The sequence below is a fragment of the Chenopodium album genome, chromosome 4 (genome assembly GCF_948465745.1).
Source record: "Chenopodium album chromosome 4, dcCheAlbu1.1, whole genome shotgun sequence".
Taxonomy (NCBI): domain Eukaryota; kingdom Viridiplantae; phylum Streptophyta; class Magnoliopsida; order Caryophyllales; family Amaranthaceae; genus Chenopodium; species Chenopodium album.
Genome location: NC_137837.1, coordinates 16,158,860 through 16,177,503, shown reverse-complemented (window position 1 = coordinate 16,177,503; position 18,644 = coordinate 16,158,860).

Genomic DNA, 18,644 nt, shown 5'->3' with positions numbered 1-18,644 from the left:
TCCTAATTGAATTAGGAATGATAAGACCTTCTAGAATGTTCTAGAAGACTAAAACCATTCCTAATTATATTATGAATGATAAATTATATTAGGCCCTCCCCTAGATCATAGGGCCGTACTTAAAGCTCAAATCGGGCCCAGTTTAGTAAATTGGCCATAACTTCCTCAATATTCATCGGAATTGGGCTTATAATTTATCGTTGGAAAGGTCTTTGCAAGCCCCATCCAACTACACCACTATTGGACCCACATAATGGACCAACCAAACTGAATTGGCTGTTTTCTTTAAAATAAAGTTTTCAAAACCAGGGAGAAGAGAAAAAGAAATAAAACTTTCCGCAACACTAGACCTTTCCACACTTTCGTTTCATTCGATTATGATTCGACGTGAAAGGCACTCATCACCGGGTTTGGTTTTGGGGAGACACAAATGGGTGTCTACACCTCCCCATTTGCATCCTCCTGCACCGTAGTTGTACCTGTATTTATTTATTGGACTTGTAAGACTTTGCTAGCTTGTATTATATGACTTTTATGTTAGAGACATTGTGTATACAAACTTATTATGCTTGTTTTATCTCTGCATTTTTATTTTTCATTTTATGTGCATGTGAGTGTGTGAAAAATTGTGACTAATTTTTGCGCAAAAAATTTCCATCATTTTTATTAGGAAAAATTGCTCCTATTAATCTGAACTTTGCCTCGTCCGTCGAAAATAATCCCAACTTTCGTTTATTATCTATTGCACCGAACTTTGGGGGGTATTAATTTTCATTGCACCCAACTTACCTGCAACCGGTTAATCCGGTCAACATTTGTGTGTTACATTTTTTTGGACACGTGTCACTACATGAATGGTCAAATAAATTTTTTTTTTAAAAAAACAAAATTTAAATAAAACAAAATTAAAAAAAAAAAACAAAATTTTAAAAAAAAAAACAAAACATAAACCCACCCCTTCCCCCTTAACCACCAGCCCCCCACCCAAACCACCCCATCCACCAGCCCTCCCCCACCCCTTCCACCAGACCCCACCTGAAAACACCCCCCACGCAGCCGGAAAATCGCCCCCACCCCCGACCACCACTCCCCACCTGCCGAAAACGAAGGGGAAGGGGGCGGAAACGACGGGGAGGGGGAAACGACGAAAACGAAGGGGAAGGGGAAGAGGATTCGGGTCGGAAAACGGCGGGGGAGAGGGGAGGAAATAGGGGTGGGGAGGGGTTTTCGGGGGTGGGGAAAGGGAAAGGGGGAGTTTTGAGGGAAGGGGGAGGGTTGTGCGGCGGTTTCCGGGAGTGAGGGAGGGGTTTTCAGGGGTGGGGGAATGGTTTTCGGGGGTGGGGGAAGGGAAAGGGTGGGTTTCGAGGTAGGGGGAAGGCTGGGCGGCGGTTTCCGGCAGCAGGGGAGGGTTTTTTCGAGGGTGGGGGTGATTTTCCGGCGTGATGGGGGTGGGGGTGTGGTGGCAGCCGCTGGGCGTGGGTGGTTTGGGGTTTTTTTTATTTTTTTGTTTTTTGTTTTTTTTTAAAAAAAAAAAAAAATTAAGCCGCTCATACGCTGACACGTGTCTAGGTAACTTGCTACAACAGGTTAGATGACCTGTTGGGTGCAACGAAAATTAATACCCCCCAAAGTTCGGTGCAATAGATAATAAACGAAAGTTGGGATTATTTTCGGCGGACGAGGCAAAGTTCAGATTATTGGGAGCAATTTTTCCTTTATTTTATGACGGAAACAAAGTCATATAATATGATAATAATGTAATCTTATCTATAACTTTGTAATGTAATCCATAGTTATTTTTATTAGTCGTGCATGCATTTCTTCCTCCGTTTTCTTTAATGATTTAAAAAAATCGTAATTACAAAACTTTCATCCTATTTTGCAATTTGATATTATTTTTTATAAAAAATATTGAAATTACCGTGCATGGCACGGGATCTAACCTAGCAATAATTAATAGGCCATCCTCTAGATCATTGGGCTACATTTAAAATCACTGGGCCTAATTTAATTTAATCCATAAATTCCTCATTATTCATCGAAATTGGGCTTATAATATATCGTTGGAAAGCTCTTTTCGAGCCCAATCCAACTACACTATTATTGGACCCTTATCATGGAACAAGTTAAATTGAGCTGGCTATTTTCATAAATAGAGTAAGAAAAGAAATATTTTTGAAAATAAAAAGTGAAGTATTTTAATAAAAACATCCTCATCACTAGACTTTTCACACGTTCACTTCGTTCGATAATCAAATGACGTTAAAGGTATTCATCACTGGGTTTCGTTTTGGGGAGACACATTTGGGTGTCTACACCACACAGAAGACCACAAAAGAAAATCAAGACAATTATCTTAAGATAGAAAAAGAGAAAAAAGACACTTAAGAAAAATCATTTATGAAAATAAGGTTTGGCTGGCTTTGAAGAGGTGAGATACCAATTAAGAAAGATAACATACAAAAATTGAGGAAATTAGCGTAGAGAGAGAGAGATAGAGAGAGAGAGAGAAAGAGAGAGAGAGAGAGAGAGAGAGAGAGAAATGGGACACTTAAGAAATATCACTTAAGAAAATTAAGGCAATTATCTTAGGAAAACACAATTAGCTTAGAAAAGGGGTTACTAAAATGTGTGTGTGTGTGTGTGTGTGTGTGTGTGTGTGTGTAAGAGAGAGAGAGAGCACTAAGGAAAAATCACTTAAGAACTAAAAAAAGGGCAATTAGCTTAGGAAGCGACTTACTAAAGAGAGAGAGTTCAATTACGAGAGATCAATTGAGAGAGAGACCATTTAAGAAAAAATATTTGAGAGAGACCACTTTAGATAGATCACTTAACAAAAAGAAGGAAACCACTTGAAAGATTACTTATGAAAATAAGAAAAATTAGTTTAGGAAAAAGAGTTACTAAAATGCTAAAAAGAAAGAGAGACCACTTAATAAATATCACTTAAATAGGAAAATACTCAAAGAGAAAGATCGCTAAAGAAAATAAAGATAACTTAGAAATCAGTGCAATTAGTTTAGGAGAGAAACTTAGGGCAATTAGCATAGGAAATGGAGAGAAATATACCATTAGTGAGAGAGACCACTTAAGAAAGATCCATCACTTAAGAAATTTAGGGCAATTAGCTTATGAAAACGAAATTAACTTAGTAAAAAGGCTTCACAAAATGCGAGAGAAAAAAGGATCACACCAAAAAGATAACTTAAGAAAATCAAGACAATTATCTTTATTTAAGAGAGTAAAAAATCAACCACGTAAGAAAAATAATTTATGAAAATAGGGTCAATTGGTTTTGAAGAGATGAGAGACCAATTATGAAAGATCACATACAAAAATCAAGGCAATTAGCCTTAGAAGTGAAAGAGAGAGGGAGGGGTCACTTAAGAAAGACCGCTTAAAATTATGGCAATTAGCTTATGAAAACATAATTAGCTTAGGAAAAGACTTTCTAAAATTTGAGAGAGAGAGAGAGAGAGAGAGAGACCACTAAGGAAAAACCACTTAAGAAAATCAGGGCAATTATTGCTCAAGAAACGACCTATTAATAAACTAGAGAGAAGGGAGCCACTTAAGAAAGATCATTGAGATATTCCACTTAAGAAAGGTCACTTAACATTAAAAATGAAGAGACAAATTAAGAAAGACCACTTAAAAAAGAAATTAGCTTAGGAAAAAGAGTTACTAAATGGTAGAGTAAGAGAGAGATACCACTTAAGAAATTTTTCAAAAAAAGAAGAAAAATCACTCATAAAGACAAATCACTTAAGAAAAGAAAGATCACATAAGAAAACAAAGAGACCACTTAAGAAATCATTTCTAATAAATCGGGCAATTAGCTTAGGAGAGGAGCATGATAATCGGACAAATTTATCATTACTTGCCTAATTTAATACCTCCTGATGGAGGACCTAAGTACTTACAAATATATTTTTATGATGCTCATTGTGAGGCATGGGAGCTTCCTTGAAATCACGAAAGATATTATAGACATACCTTTTTTTTTAGGAAAAAAAGGACTGAAATTCGGTTTTTGGCCTCTCACTACAAATGATAACTATATTAAAAAAAAAAAACAACTTTACTTCTTATCAAAACAAGGCTAAGTAATTTCCTCATACTACATTCATTTATAATAACAAAATACAATTCTCTATAATTCCCATTCATATGCACATATTTAAAAAAAACATTAACTTATAAAAAAACTGAGGAAATATTTACAAACTAAAACTCCAACTAGCAAGCACGCTTATGAACAGTGTTATGCCGAATTTAACCATGATCAACAATACTTATACACATATGTAACAACTAACAAGCACCCAAACAAGAATTTCTGTTCAAACTCATTACCCGTTTGAAAAAAAACCCCACATTGTCACACCTCAAGACAAGAATAACACCCTAAAATTCCAACTAGCAGCGCGCGAAGCACGCGCAAAACACTCTAGTGTATATATATTTTTCCGTTGATGAAAACGCCATTCTTTTCAAACACATCAATCAACAATCAAACAAAAACGTCATTCTTTTTGAACCTGCAAATATATCAATACAACGAGAACGCCTTTCTTTTCGAACCCGTCATATTTTTTTCTCCTTCTCCCACACGATCTCCCGTGTTTAAGGTTTTTCTCATTCTCCAACACGAACTATCGTGTTTTTCATCCTCTCCTCTCACACGAACTCTCGTGATTAAGGATTTTTTCATTCTCTCCTCTCACACGAACTCTCGTGTTTAAGGTTCTCTCATTGTCTCACACAAACTCTCGCGCTTTCATCATCCCATAATCTCCCTATGCTCTTGGTACCATGTTAAGTTTTGGGGAAAATACTTCTCTGTATTTTCTCATTGTATATTTCCTTGTATTTTCCCATTCATAATATTCGGCCAAATAACAATATATATATAGACAATATAAATATCTATCCCTAATATTCCTAAATATCTTAACTTCCTAAATTTATTCACATTTCACAATATCTCATGTATATCTTTTCACAATAATATCTCATATGATATTATTCTCATAATATCATATCACAATATATGTTCCTATCTCTGTAGTCTCCACTTCGCACTCAAAATGAAAATTTTATGAAAATCTTATACCAATTCACGTTCAAATTTAAAATAACTAGGTATTATGATTAAAAAAAAAACTATAATAAGAGAAAGAAATTCATTTGAAGTATTATTACCCACATTATAGAAATAGTGATGTTGTTTCGATAGAGATCTTCCAAAACATAGTGACCGTTCTATTAGACTCTAATATATAAGTTTTTCATTGGTATTTATAACAACCCTTTGGGTACTTTAGATAATGAAGTACTAGTAAACTAACAAACTATATTTTTTTAAGACAAGAAACTATGTTGATTTTTTTTTTTGTGAAACAACAAACTATGTTAATAATTAAAGATAAAGCTTTATAGTTTTCTAAAAAAAAAAAAGATAAAGCTTTATAAGATTGATGATAATTTTTTCAAGATTAACTAGTGAGTAATGTAGTCGGGCATTGCCCTAGATTGTTATTGTTGTAGACGTACAATCGATAAATTTTTTTAAAGGCTTTTCAAAACTAGAATGACAAACCAAAATGAAGTTATTCTTTGAGTTTTTTTTTTTTTTTTTTTTTAATTGAACCTTGTACTTCGCACTTATATGAATTACATAGTTGATAATTGGCTTAGATGACTAAATAGTCATCTTTGTTATAAGTGATATGTCTATTTTATATAGTATTTTACCCCCGTCCCTTGGTCATAATTAGTAGTGTTTTTGGCTCTTTAGAGCCACTTTTATTACTAATTGGTGTTTTCTAGTGTTTTCGTAGATTTGGTTGACTTTTGTAGGGATTTGCACTTTTGGAGCATTTTCCCGAGATATTATGGAGCAATTACGAGAATTGGAGAAGCACGACCAGTTCTTATAGCCCAGGGCCGGTTAGAGCCATCGAACCAGTGATTAAGGGCTCGGTATATGTGATACCGGGGCATTTGGACCAAGTATTCAAGATCCGAAGAGGAAACTCAGATTGGCCCGAAGAATTGGAGCCCAATCGTAGTCCAAATAGTGGCCCAAGAGTGTCGCCCGGCCAAAGAGGTTGTCGCCCGGAGGCGCGCCCGGCCGGGCGAGGGAAGCAAAGGCTGGCGCCCGAACTCGCGCCCGGCCGGGCGTGAGATTCATACTTGAGAGGAAAAAGGCGTGCCCGATCGGGCGCGTGTTATTATTAGATGTTAATTATTCGACGTTTAAGTTTGTTTTAGTTTAGGATTCTTGCTTAGTATAAATACTTTTCTGTTAAGCAAGTTTAGGATCGATCTTCTTTTACTCTTTCTTAACTCTTTCTTAGATTAAGAGAGAGAGGCTAATCTAAAAGCTAAGTAGAGAGAGAAAATCTAAGAAAGTGTTATAGGGGTTACTTGGTCAATGTTAAAGGGATTACTTCGTCAGTGTTATAAGGTTACTCAGTCAGTGTTCAAGGGATTACCCGGTCAGTATTATATTAGTCAATATCACAGGGGTTACTTTGTTCTTTTGCAAGTGACCACACAGTGTGGCTAGCCGCACACAAGACGGACTGTTCTAATATTTCCTATATACAAAATTAATTATAACTTTTAATAAAAATCTTATAACTCGATTATATTTCTGTCATAAAATTAGTTTTAAAAGTTCTTCAAAATGTAATCTATATATAATACGTAGTATATTAATTTATTTATTAAAAATAATTTCATATTGTAAGTCAAAATATAATTTTAGTTTAGTAGAAATACTTTCAATTCAGTAAAAATAATTTTTGTTAAATAAAAATAATTTCAAGTCAATAATAACATAGGTATCTATTTACAAACAAAACTACAAAAATTACACTATTATATAAAATTGTAAGTCTAAATATCCTGCATTATCAAAAGAGATTATACGACCATATTTCACATTCAAGCCAAAAGTTTATCCTAATTTATCATCAATCTGGACATCGTCCGGGCACAAAACACTTATATAAATTAGGGGAGAGCATGGGACGAGTACCCGTTCCAATAACGTTATCGATTCGGGTAGCCAATAACCGTTAAGGCTAAAACCAATCCCGAAACCGATCCAATAAGGTTTGGGTACCCGTAATTTTGGGTACCCGAAAATACGGGTACCCGAAGCGAATATCCGAACCGAACCAATAAGATGACTTTTTTTTGTTTGGGTCTTTTTATGTATTTAACACCTGTTTTTTTTTTCTAGTTTTTTTTTTTTTTTTTTTTTTTTTTTTTTTTTTTTTTACTTATGTTTTTTTTACTATAAAAATTCAACCTGAATACCTGAAAAGTACATTAAAAATCCATAATTTAAAAAATAACCATCTGAACCAAAAAAAAATAGTCCATGAATTAAAAGAATAACAACCAAATAGTCTGATACAAAATTACAAACAATAGTTTTTTATAAAAAATAAAAAAAAACTAAAAAAGTCCATAGTCCAAACATAAAGTTTCTTATACAGCTTATTACATAACCTTAAAATAATGTCTATAAATTAAAAAAATGCTGCCTTAAGTCATCAATGACTTCTGCCTTCAATAGTCCAATTACCAACAAAGAGGGATTGTTCCTTCATGCTTATAACAGCTCCTGCCTCTAACAGCTCCTTCATGCTTCTAACAACTCCTTCCTTTAATCATCATCAACAAAGAGGGATTGTTCCTCACCAAGTGGTAACATTTCTTCTTCTTTTGAGTAAGGAATAACTAATAGGAAGATATCAGACTTAAAGAAACTAAAAAAAAGAGAAAATATTTAAATGTTGCCTGATTCAATTTTTTCCATATCTTCAAGTCTCTCCTCAAGTATAAGAGGACCTTGAGATGTACATAACCAATCTTGAGCACAAATCAAGGCTTCAACCATCTTGCTCAAAGGGGTCATTATTTTCCGTCATATGACAAGAGTCATACTCCCAAGGCTCAGGAAGAGGACTTGGAATTGGAGAAGCTTGACTCTTAGCCAATGAGTCTTCCATCTCCCCACTACTTCCAAATTCCATACACTCCTACAAATGAAAAAAAAAAAAAACAAATAAGTTCAATAATGTATACAAAAAAAAAAAACAAGAAACACATCAATAAGCCACTAAGTTGGCAGATTAAACACTTTTGCATATATCATTGAGAGCAATATACTGAAATTATGAGGATAATTTGTCATTAGTTGGCAGATTAAAGATGTCGCTTTACAATTGCCACAATCTGCCTTGTTCTCAATCTATCCCCCCAACTATTAATGTATAGAAAGACATAATAATAAGCTGCATTTGCACCTAAAGACCTATATTGAATGTATACAACAACCCTACCAAACAAACACATGCTGGCATATATTGCATTTAGCTTTACTACCAAACATAGAGGAAAATATCGCAAGTCAAGCTATGTCCCTCTTTTGATATAAATCAAGTCAAGGGAATAACACTCATAAACTCATATAAATTATCAATTACACAATGAATAATAGTCATAAACTCATATAAATTATCAAAAAACTAAAGAACACTATCATTGTAAACATTAACTAAGACTAAAGAACACTATCATTGCAAAATAAGTAGGGAAACATCAAGAGTATTAAATTTGGCTCGAAAAATAACAATAACTTCTTCTGGAAAAAATTAAAAAATTAAAAAAATTTAATAGAAAAATTCTAACAACAAATATCGCTAGTTTCAATTGTTCATACCTTTAACAATTTACCAATAGTTTAATAATCCACCTTAGGAAATTCCTAAATTGACTACTTCGAATTTAATTGACGATAAACCCTAGAATGCGAAATTGATGTTCGATGATTTTAAGATAAACATCTTACCTTAGAATGACGCTGCCTCAAATCTCAATGGAGTAGTGAAAGCTCACAAGCCGGCAAGCCGCTTCAATGGAGACCTCAGAGTACCCTTCAATGGAGGAGAAACAAAGTTAACAAACAATTAGAAGAAAAATAGAATCCATTACAAATAATTAGATCTGGAAAAGGAATAATTACCTTAGATAGACTTAGAGAACCAGAGATTAGAGAAGAGGAGGAGGAGGAGGAGAGAGAGGGGGGATGGAGGCTGAGGGAGTGAGTGAGTGAGAAATGAAAAAAGAACGACATGAAATTAGGGTTCATTTGTTTTGTTTGTCTTTTTTTTTTTTTAATAAAAAAACACGGCTTTTTTCATAACTAAACTGTTTCAATTTTATTAAAAAAAATTTGACATTTTAGATATTCGGGAAATTCGAGTACCCAAAACTGCGTTAACGGGTACCCGCTACCCGAACCGTTAATTTTCAGTTACCCAACCCAAATCTTTTTAATGGTTCGGGTACCCAATTTTTTGGTTCGGTTACGGTTCGGTTTTTCAGGTTTTTTGCTCAGCCCTGTATAAATAAAGTAGGCATTTTTCGAGAACATTCGTTGCGCCACATAAGCAAAGGTATTACTTCAACCAAATAAAATTAGATTTGTTTTTTTATAGACAATAAAAAAATTCACCCGCTCTCTAAGAAAAAGCGGTGAAGTAGATTTAAGAGTTTTTCCATGTACGTAAAAACAACAAATAGCACTTTATTAGAATGTAAATTATTTGAAAAATTATAAATTATCTTCTAATATATATTATTTTCTAAAAAAATATCTTTTGATATTAATGGTTTTACCTAAATATCCGATGAATGTGATGATGTTTTCATGAAAAAAACAATATAAACCTTATAATGCAAGAAAAACTTTACCCTTTATAAATATTTATGCGAAATTTATGTCAGCAAATGTAAATTGAAAATAAAATTTTTAGATTTTAATAAATCACAAGAAACATACAAAATAAAAAAAATAAACCGTGCATCACACGGATAATAATAATAATAATAATAATAATAATAATAATAACAACAATAATAATAATAAAATTAATGATAATAAAAAATAATAATAATAATAATAAATAATAATAATAATGATAATAATAATAATAATGTTAATGTTAATATTAATATTAATATTAATATTAATACTAATATTATATAATTATCGTTATTGTTATTATAATATAAATAATTAATAAATGATATTATATTTTTATGGTTTATTTTCACTTAATACGGGGAGTATTAAAATTAATCAAAATTTTTAATTTTAAATAAAAAATTATTGTTAATTTATTAATTTAATAAGTATCAAATCAACTTATCACGCATTCACGTTTAACACATAAAAAGAATTTTAAATTCTTATTTTGTTAATCCAGTCCTCGAAAACTTTTTTGTCCACCGAAATAGTTGAAATCTGAAATTACAAATAAATTCGATTAGATAAAATAATATATGTTTATTTAAAAAATTATATAATATTTTAACAAAATGTTATACATGACTTATCCGAATTGAAAGGTGCAAGTCACGTGTATATCGTTGCATCATCAGCCAAGTAGCGACGATTCTTCCACAAATTGTACACTTATGTGATTTTATAAAATAACTTTTATAAAATTTCATAAATAATATTTTGAATTATAAAATTTAATATAATACCTCAAAACAATCCTATAGTAAAATATATCATTTTCTTCTATTAATTTTATATAAAAATCCATGGTTTATAAATCATTTAATGTAAATTGTTAATTTTTAAATAGTTTCATGTTAAATATAAATTCATAAATACTTACATGTTTTAATATAATAATATTTTGTTGAACGGAATAATTATTAATATTGAAATTAAAATTAAAATTAAATAATAAACATAAGCTTATTAATATTATATTACAAGTATTACAATCAAACTTACTGATTACACTTAATACACTATGGATTTTTGAAATTTTTTTGTTCATTCTGTCTATAAAAGTTTATTATTCAAATATTTTCAATGTGAAATTATTAAATTAAATCGATTATAAATTTGTAACTAGCCTATCACAAACTATATAAGCCTTTTTTTTCATAATTCAATTCAAATTTCAGAAATTATATATTCATTATTGAACTTTAATGAGGTCTAAATCTAATAAACTAAAAGTTTTCCTCCTTCTGTCTCTACCTCCCTAGCATGTCATGCTATTTGCTCCGAAAAATAAGCTCTCAAATTTCATGTTCTGCTGTTTGTCCCTCATATGAGTTACAAGGAATTTTTCCGAGAAAATAAATTTTTTTTTTTACTTTGTATGGCCAAGAGCTTGCTAGCCCCATGTACGTATTGTGTCGATTCAACTCTAGATTCAATACGTTTTGTCACAGAGATATTTTTCTATCGTGCAATTAAGTCATATAATGATTGTTAATTGTCAGAAAAAAAAAATTCAAGTCAACTTCACTAATCACTCTGGAACCTTGAGGCCAAACTGCTGCTATTACGGGTGCTGCGAGATTTGATCTTGTGAAACAATGAAATGTTCAATGTTCCAACATCCTCTTTTTATTATATAGTTCTATTGAGTGCCCATAAGATTTGACGATTCTGATTAAAGAAACTCTCAAGTATTCTCTTAAATCATGATGCCCAAATCATAGAATGCTTGAAAAGCCCCATATATGATAATTTATTGGAATTGAAAAAAGTTTAATCGAATTCTATGATTATTTTACACCATGTTATGAAATTGTAGGTTTAATCGAAATACTTAGTGACAACATTAAACACGATCTTATACTGTTGAACTGTGTAGTGCATTTTACACGATGTTATGATGACTCTCTTAGTCTCAATAGATAAGTTTCATTAGTGACAACATTCCAATGTTCATTATTAACAAAGGCTTTTCAAAATAGGTCTAATAATTAGAAATTTCGAATAAAAAGAGACACAATCATGTGAATAGTTACAAATTCCTATAAAAACAAATGAAACATCAGCTAGACTATAAAATAAGTTGAATATCATATATAAAACTAATTATAACTACTCCATATTATTATCTATCCTATCATTGACTATAGGCACACAATCAATATATATATATATAGGACGAGGGGAAAATTAGGTTGTTATATAATCTTACCTCGGTCAAACTAAATTTATAAACACTTAACAAACCTAAATACGAGTATAGAGGCAAGTCAAGGGTCTAACCAAAGGAACGGTAATGTTCAAATGCTTTCAATTTTGGTGGGTAAGCTAGGTCGAAGCCAAAGATAAAGAGAGAATACTAACAACTAACAAAACAAGTAACCAAGGAAATAAAACACTAGGAACGAGGATCAACAAGTAATCATGACAATTGCAACAACTTGGGAAGATCATGCCAATCAAAGGTTGTGAAGACTAATGATAAGAGCAATCAATTGGAATCAAAGAGCTATCTCCTAATTGTTAAGCTAGGGTTCACTATGAATAACAAACTAAATGAATCACAATCCAAACCAATCAATAATTGCAATTCCTAAATCAATTGGTCGTGTCATTAGCAATTACAATGCAATCTAGCATAATTCTCAACGCCTAATCGAATTACACACATGAAAACCTTCACTAATCACTTTGATCTCAACAATCAATCAACACAATTCCCAAATTAATCGCAATCAATTAATCATACAAGTTTCACCCAATTCTTAGCCAAACTACTCAAATATCATCATCTATCAACAATCAACTTAAGGAAATAAGAATCAACAAAATATGGAGAACAATTACACTAATCAATAATAAAACATCAAAATCAAATCAAACAGTCATGAAATTAAACAAAGCAATAAGGTGAGATAGAGTTAGGAATGCTCATTGATAATAGAGAAGATCTTCAACACAATTGTCACCCTTGTATCTTCAATCTCTCAATCACCATTGAATTCCCTCACTTTCTCTCTTTAAAACTACTCCTAATCTAGAGAGAGACTCCTAAACTAACCTAATCCTTCTTAGTGGAGAGAGAAACTATTCTAAAACTAAAGAATTACATGTATGAAGACTAAAGAAAGCCGTACAATATATATACAAACTGAGAAAAGAAGTTTAATCACAACTAAAACCCACAAAGCCTCGCCCGCGGAGAAATCGGTCGCGCCCGCGGAGGAGAAAAGCTGGAACAAAGCAGCCTAAGGCGCTCGCGGCTACTCTGGAACAAACCAGACCGCGACTACTTATTGCTCGAAATTGGTTTATTTGGGATGCAGCAACCCCGCGCTCGCGGCCATCCACCCGCGCTTGCTAGCTGGGATATTGTGCGCTGGCTACTTGGTGGCTGTTGCTTTGGGGAAGCTTGCTCGGGATGTGCCGCTGCGCGTGGCAGCTTGGGTAGCGTGCTCGGGGCTGCTTCTTGGTGCTCGTGCTTGCGGAGCTTGCTTGGTTGGGCTTGACTTGCATGCTTGGCTTCCCGAACTTGGCTCCGTTAACTTCCTTGAATGCGCTTGAGCTTCCTCCTTGATAATTAAATCCCGGGGAACTAGACACACCTACAAAACAAGTCAAATAAACGGACAAGCAAGAGAAATAGCCGAGAAATGAATAAAATAATAAGAAAACCATTAAAAGCACGCATTTTTCTAAACTTACACGCAAATCAAGCATTATCCCCTAAAAACACAACATAAAAGACTAAAAACGAGCATAAAAATATGAAGAAAACCTAGCCTAAATGACGTATATGTATATATGTGTATATATACATACATATATATATATATATATATATATATATATATATATATATAACAAGATTAATAGCAAATCCTAGCAGGATAGAAGGAAAGATTAGGAAGCATCAAAGAAGTATACATGATATTAGAAATCTTAGTTATTACCCTAAACATGATACTAGGAATCAATAAAAGCATCCTAACATGATACTAGGAATCAAAATAATCAAAGCATGATTTCTATATAAAAATAATAACAATTAAATTACTTACTTGGATGCCTCGTATCTCTTTCTAATAACAAAATACACGCGTTAGTAACTTCAAGGAAAATATTAAATCAAACAATTAAATTAAATAATTGAAATAGATATTGGGACCAAACCCTCAGAAATTATCAACCTTTCACGTCTAGGGCGAAGACAACTTCAAACTTGCTAGATGTGTCTAGAACTAATGTATGTGGAATTTCTTAAGAGGGAAGGTTTAGAAAAAGAATAGAGAGAGAATAAACTTCTAGATTTAGAGAGAAGAGAGGAATTAGATGATTGTGAATTCTTGGTGATTTGAAAACAGAGGTATAGGACCCTATTTATGAGAAAACAGTCCGAAAACCAATAGAAAAGAGTAAGAATTCGAATCGTAATAAAATTGGTTCTGTCGTCTGGCGACAATTAAAAGATAAAACGCGCTTTGTACGGAATCCTTTTCCTAATATAATTAGAATCCGTATTAACCAATTTTAAGATCAGATTTATCATAAAACACTTATTTTATTCTAGACAAAACTCTTTAAAATAATAATTATCAATCCTAATTCTATTAGAATTTAAAAGAACATTCCAGATATTCTAGAAGATTAAAATCAATCCTAATAACTTTAGGAATAATAATTAATAGGCCCTTCTCTATATCATTGGGCTGCATATAAAATTCATTTCGGACCCAATTTAGTATTTTGGGCATAACTTCCTCATTATTCATCGAAATTGGGCTTATAATATATCATTGGAAAGCTCTTTTCGAGCCCAATCCAACTACATTATTATTGGACTCTTATCATGAATTAAGCTAAATTGGACTGGCTATTTTCATAAATAGAGTATAAAAAGAAATATTTTCAATAACAGAAAGAGAGATATTTTAATAAAAACAACCGCATCACTAGACTTTTCACACTTTCACTTTGTTCGATAATCAAATGACGTAAAAGGTATTCAACTCTGGGTTTGGTATTGGGGAGACACATTTGGGTGTCTACATGGATGTTATGTCTTATAAGATTATGAAAGAACTTCGTGGTGGGTTTCAAAATGTCAAGGGCAGTAAAAATGATTTCAAAAATTTTTCTAGGGACTTGAAAGTTTATATCTTCAATGCTGATGGTGCAATGTTTGTTCAAAACCTTGAACAAAAAGTGAAAACTAGTAAAGGGGGTTATTATTTTGATTAATGTGTTGATTAAAGCAGGCACTTGACTCGTGTTTTTTGGGCTGATGCTATTGGTAGAAGAGGTTATCAATTGTTTGGGGATTCTCTATATTTTGATTCTACCTATGATAGAAATAAATATTCACTAGTTTTTGTCCTTTTACTGGAGTTGATAATCATAAGAGTTGTGTTACATTTTGTGTTGCTTTATTATCTAAAGAAGATTATTTTGAGAACAAGGCCACCTAAAATGGTAGGCAATTTATGGCCGGAAGTACGAAGATAAATTTCCGTTTATTACATGAATTTAATTTTGCCTATTATTTCATGAAGCAAATTTATTTTTGACTATAAGCAATTTTATTCTCCTAACTAGTTTGTATGAATATTTCTTTAAGAAGGAGGAAGAAAGAGAATCAGGATATTAGTAAGAAGGAAGAAAAAGAATAGGATGACTATAGTGAGAGATAAAGACGCATGAATGAATGATACCAACCTTTAGAGTTCACAGTTAAGAGATAAAGATTAAATTACATGCATACTCATCTACATGTGGCAAATGTATTAGAAGACAAGAAATAATGGCTGATACATGTTACAAGTCCTTCGGATTTTGCATGTACATGCAAATCTGACCAAAAAAAAAAAAAAAAAAAAAAAACAAAAAAAACAAAAAAAAGACCAATAAAGACATATTGAAATGCATGTAAATGGGATTATCAAGTTTTTGATGTTGGAGGATTTGGTTGGCTACATGCCAATGATTATCTTAGTTATTGGGTGTTTTTTTTTTTTTTTTTTTTTAACAAAAAATAGTAATCATAGGTTTATGGGGAATGATTTGATAAGTACAATATTGATTAAACTTTAGTTATTTGAGTTTTGAAATTTATTTTAGTCATTTTATGTTTCGAGTATTATTCTTGTTCATTGTTCGAATAACTGAGATTGTATAAATATAATAAGTACCATATTAATTAAAGTTAATTAAAAAAAAATATGCAGCCTTTATTAATTTTTTGGGGTTTATGCTTTTACCAAGTTTCGAACCCCCAACCTCTTATTTGTAAATTGGGTACTCGGACCACCACAGCTTGCATTCCATAGTGATATTTTCTAATCTTTAAAACCTTATATATATAATACAAAAATATTTGACTTCCCTTCTACTAATTTCTAAAAATTTTCGTGTAATCAGAAATGGCTCGAATTGCAAACCGGGACTTTGAAATTTTAGACATTACCGGAGGAAGATACCTGGAATGGCGGGTGGACGCAAAAGCCTACCTAAGGGCACAAAGCCTAGAACACGCTATCACCGAAGAGGGAAACCCTACTCTTCTAGAACAAGCTAAAGCTTTGGTGTATATTAAACACCACATTCATGATGAATTAAAAACTGGATATATTCTCATTGAGGATCCCAGAGAACTTTGGGTTTGCCTCTAAGACAGATTCGAACACTTACAGAGCATAATTGGGCCAAGGGCCCAACATGAATGGTCTACCTTGAGACTTCAAGATTTCAGCTTAGTACGTGAATATAACTCTACTTTACTCTGCATAACTTCACAATTGAGATTATGTGGAGAACCAATCTCTGAAAGAGCCATGATCGAGAAAACTCTCACTACAATGCACACAAATATTATGGTACAAAATAACAATACCGAGAAAGGCGTTGTAAAAGGTTTCGTGACTTAATTTCTGAAAGGAATAGTGTCCTTCGAACAAGTGTATTATTCTGATAGTGTGTTCAAAATTATTACAAAGCTAATATATTCAGTAAGGTCAAGTGATCGGAATGCCTGGGTGGAGGCCGCTTCCGATCATTAATATTAATGCATAGTTAATATTACAGCTTAATCTTAACTGAACCCTTCGGGTCACACCCAAGAAGTGAACGAGCCGAAGCGACGAATTAATTCGGAAGTAATTAATGAGTCGACCGAGTAATTTGTATTTAGACGTCGGAAATTCGAGCTTGGAGCGTTGTAGGCGTCGCTCGAAGTGTGCCTACGTAAAGCATGTGTGAATATGCTTGGCACTCATAGGAAGTGGGAATTGACATATACGATTAGGGACAAGGAAAGTAGGGAGACGCCAACAAGTTTTTAAGGAACTTGTAAACCGTTCACGGATCATTTAAGACAACCACGATTAAGGGACAACGATAGGCAACAACGATTGACCCGTGAAGGTTACACCCCATTCATAATCCATGAGATTACTAACTCCATATGGTTCGGAACCACGAAAGGAGGATTGGGGATGATGGTACGAAGTGAGTCATGGAGTCACATTCGCCCGTATTGACCTCTACTCGATTCTTATAGTGAAAAGTGATTCCTGTAATCTCAAAGGCATGCAAACAAATATTCAATTTGCTCCAAACTATTATTAAGCTAAATTGGTTTAATATTAATGCAACATATAATTCTAAAATATCGTGATCACTTGATTAAACAACAAGATTAAAAAGGAACTTAAACCGGTTGTCCAAATTATCTTATTAGGCGTGATTTTCAATTACATATTCTCTTTAACATGCAATATGGTGATCAACAAATATAATAAAAATCAACATTAATACTGGAAGCAATCTAAAAATAACAGCGTTAGTCAAATCAAATATAAATTATAAACCTAATCATGATACTAGCAACCAGAATAAAAATAAGAGTAGTTAAGTTAATTAATTACTCACATTCCGCGCGTTCCTTTAAATTGCTACATCATGAATAACTTGTTAGTAACTTCAATAAAAAAAATATAAATCAAATTGAAACAATTAAATTAAATAAAAAGTAGAGTTGATTTGGTCCAAACCCTCAGTTAATTATACCTTTCACGCCTTTGTTTAAGGACGGAACCTCGGGTCAAGTATGGACTCCTTGGAGTGTTTAGGGGAAGTATTTTGAGATAATTGGGTGGCTCGTATTTAGGCTAAAGAGGGAGAAGATAATGATTTTATGATCAAGCTTGTTGATGATTGAAAAAGAGGTGATATGACTGTAGGAGTTTATAGGTACTACGCAGCGGAAAAACATGAATCATATTCAATCAAGTACCAATCCCAAGAATCACATGCATAACACACAAGACACATAATCATACCTTTGATGCGTGAATTCCACGAAGCTATTCGACAGGCAAATCAGGGAGAGAATAGAGCCCCAAGCGTTGCTCCTCTACTTAGTCCACGAGATTCGAACGAGCCGTCCACCAATACTAGATTGGTCGAGTGATTGAGGAAAACCGCGATCACCACCTTTATGGACAACCGACCACCGCACGAACCACCACCACCGCGACACACCACCGGCGCCTAGGAGGAGGAGAGAGCCGTGAGAGAGAGAGAGGACTTTGAGAGGGTTGGGTTTCGTGTTTGCTAATTAGGGTTTGATCACACTGATCAGTTAATTGCTTACTTGCTGCAAACCTAGGCACCTAGTCTATTTATAATCTCATTATAATTAGACTAGGGCACGAAGCCCAAAACTCCCTCGTCCACTCCATATGGCCGGCCACCAAGTGATGAGGCCCGTGATGGGCCTCGTCCTCTAATGCTCGGTCTAGCCCCTTTGTGTGAC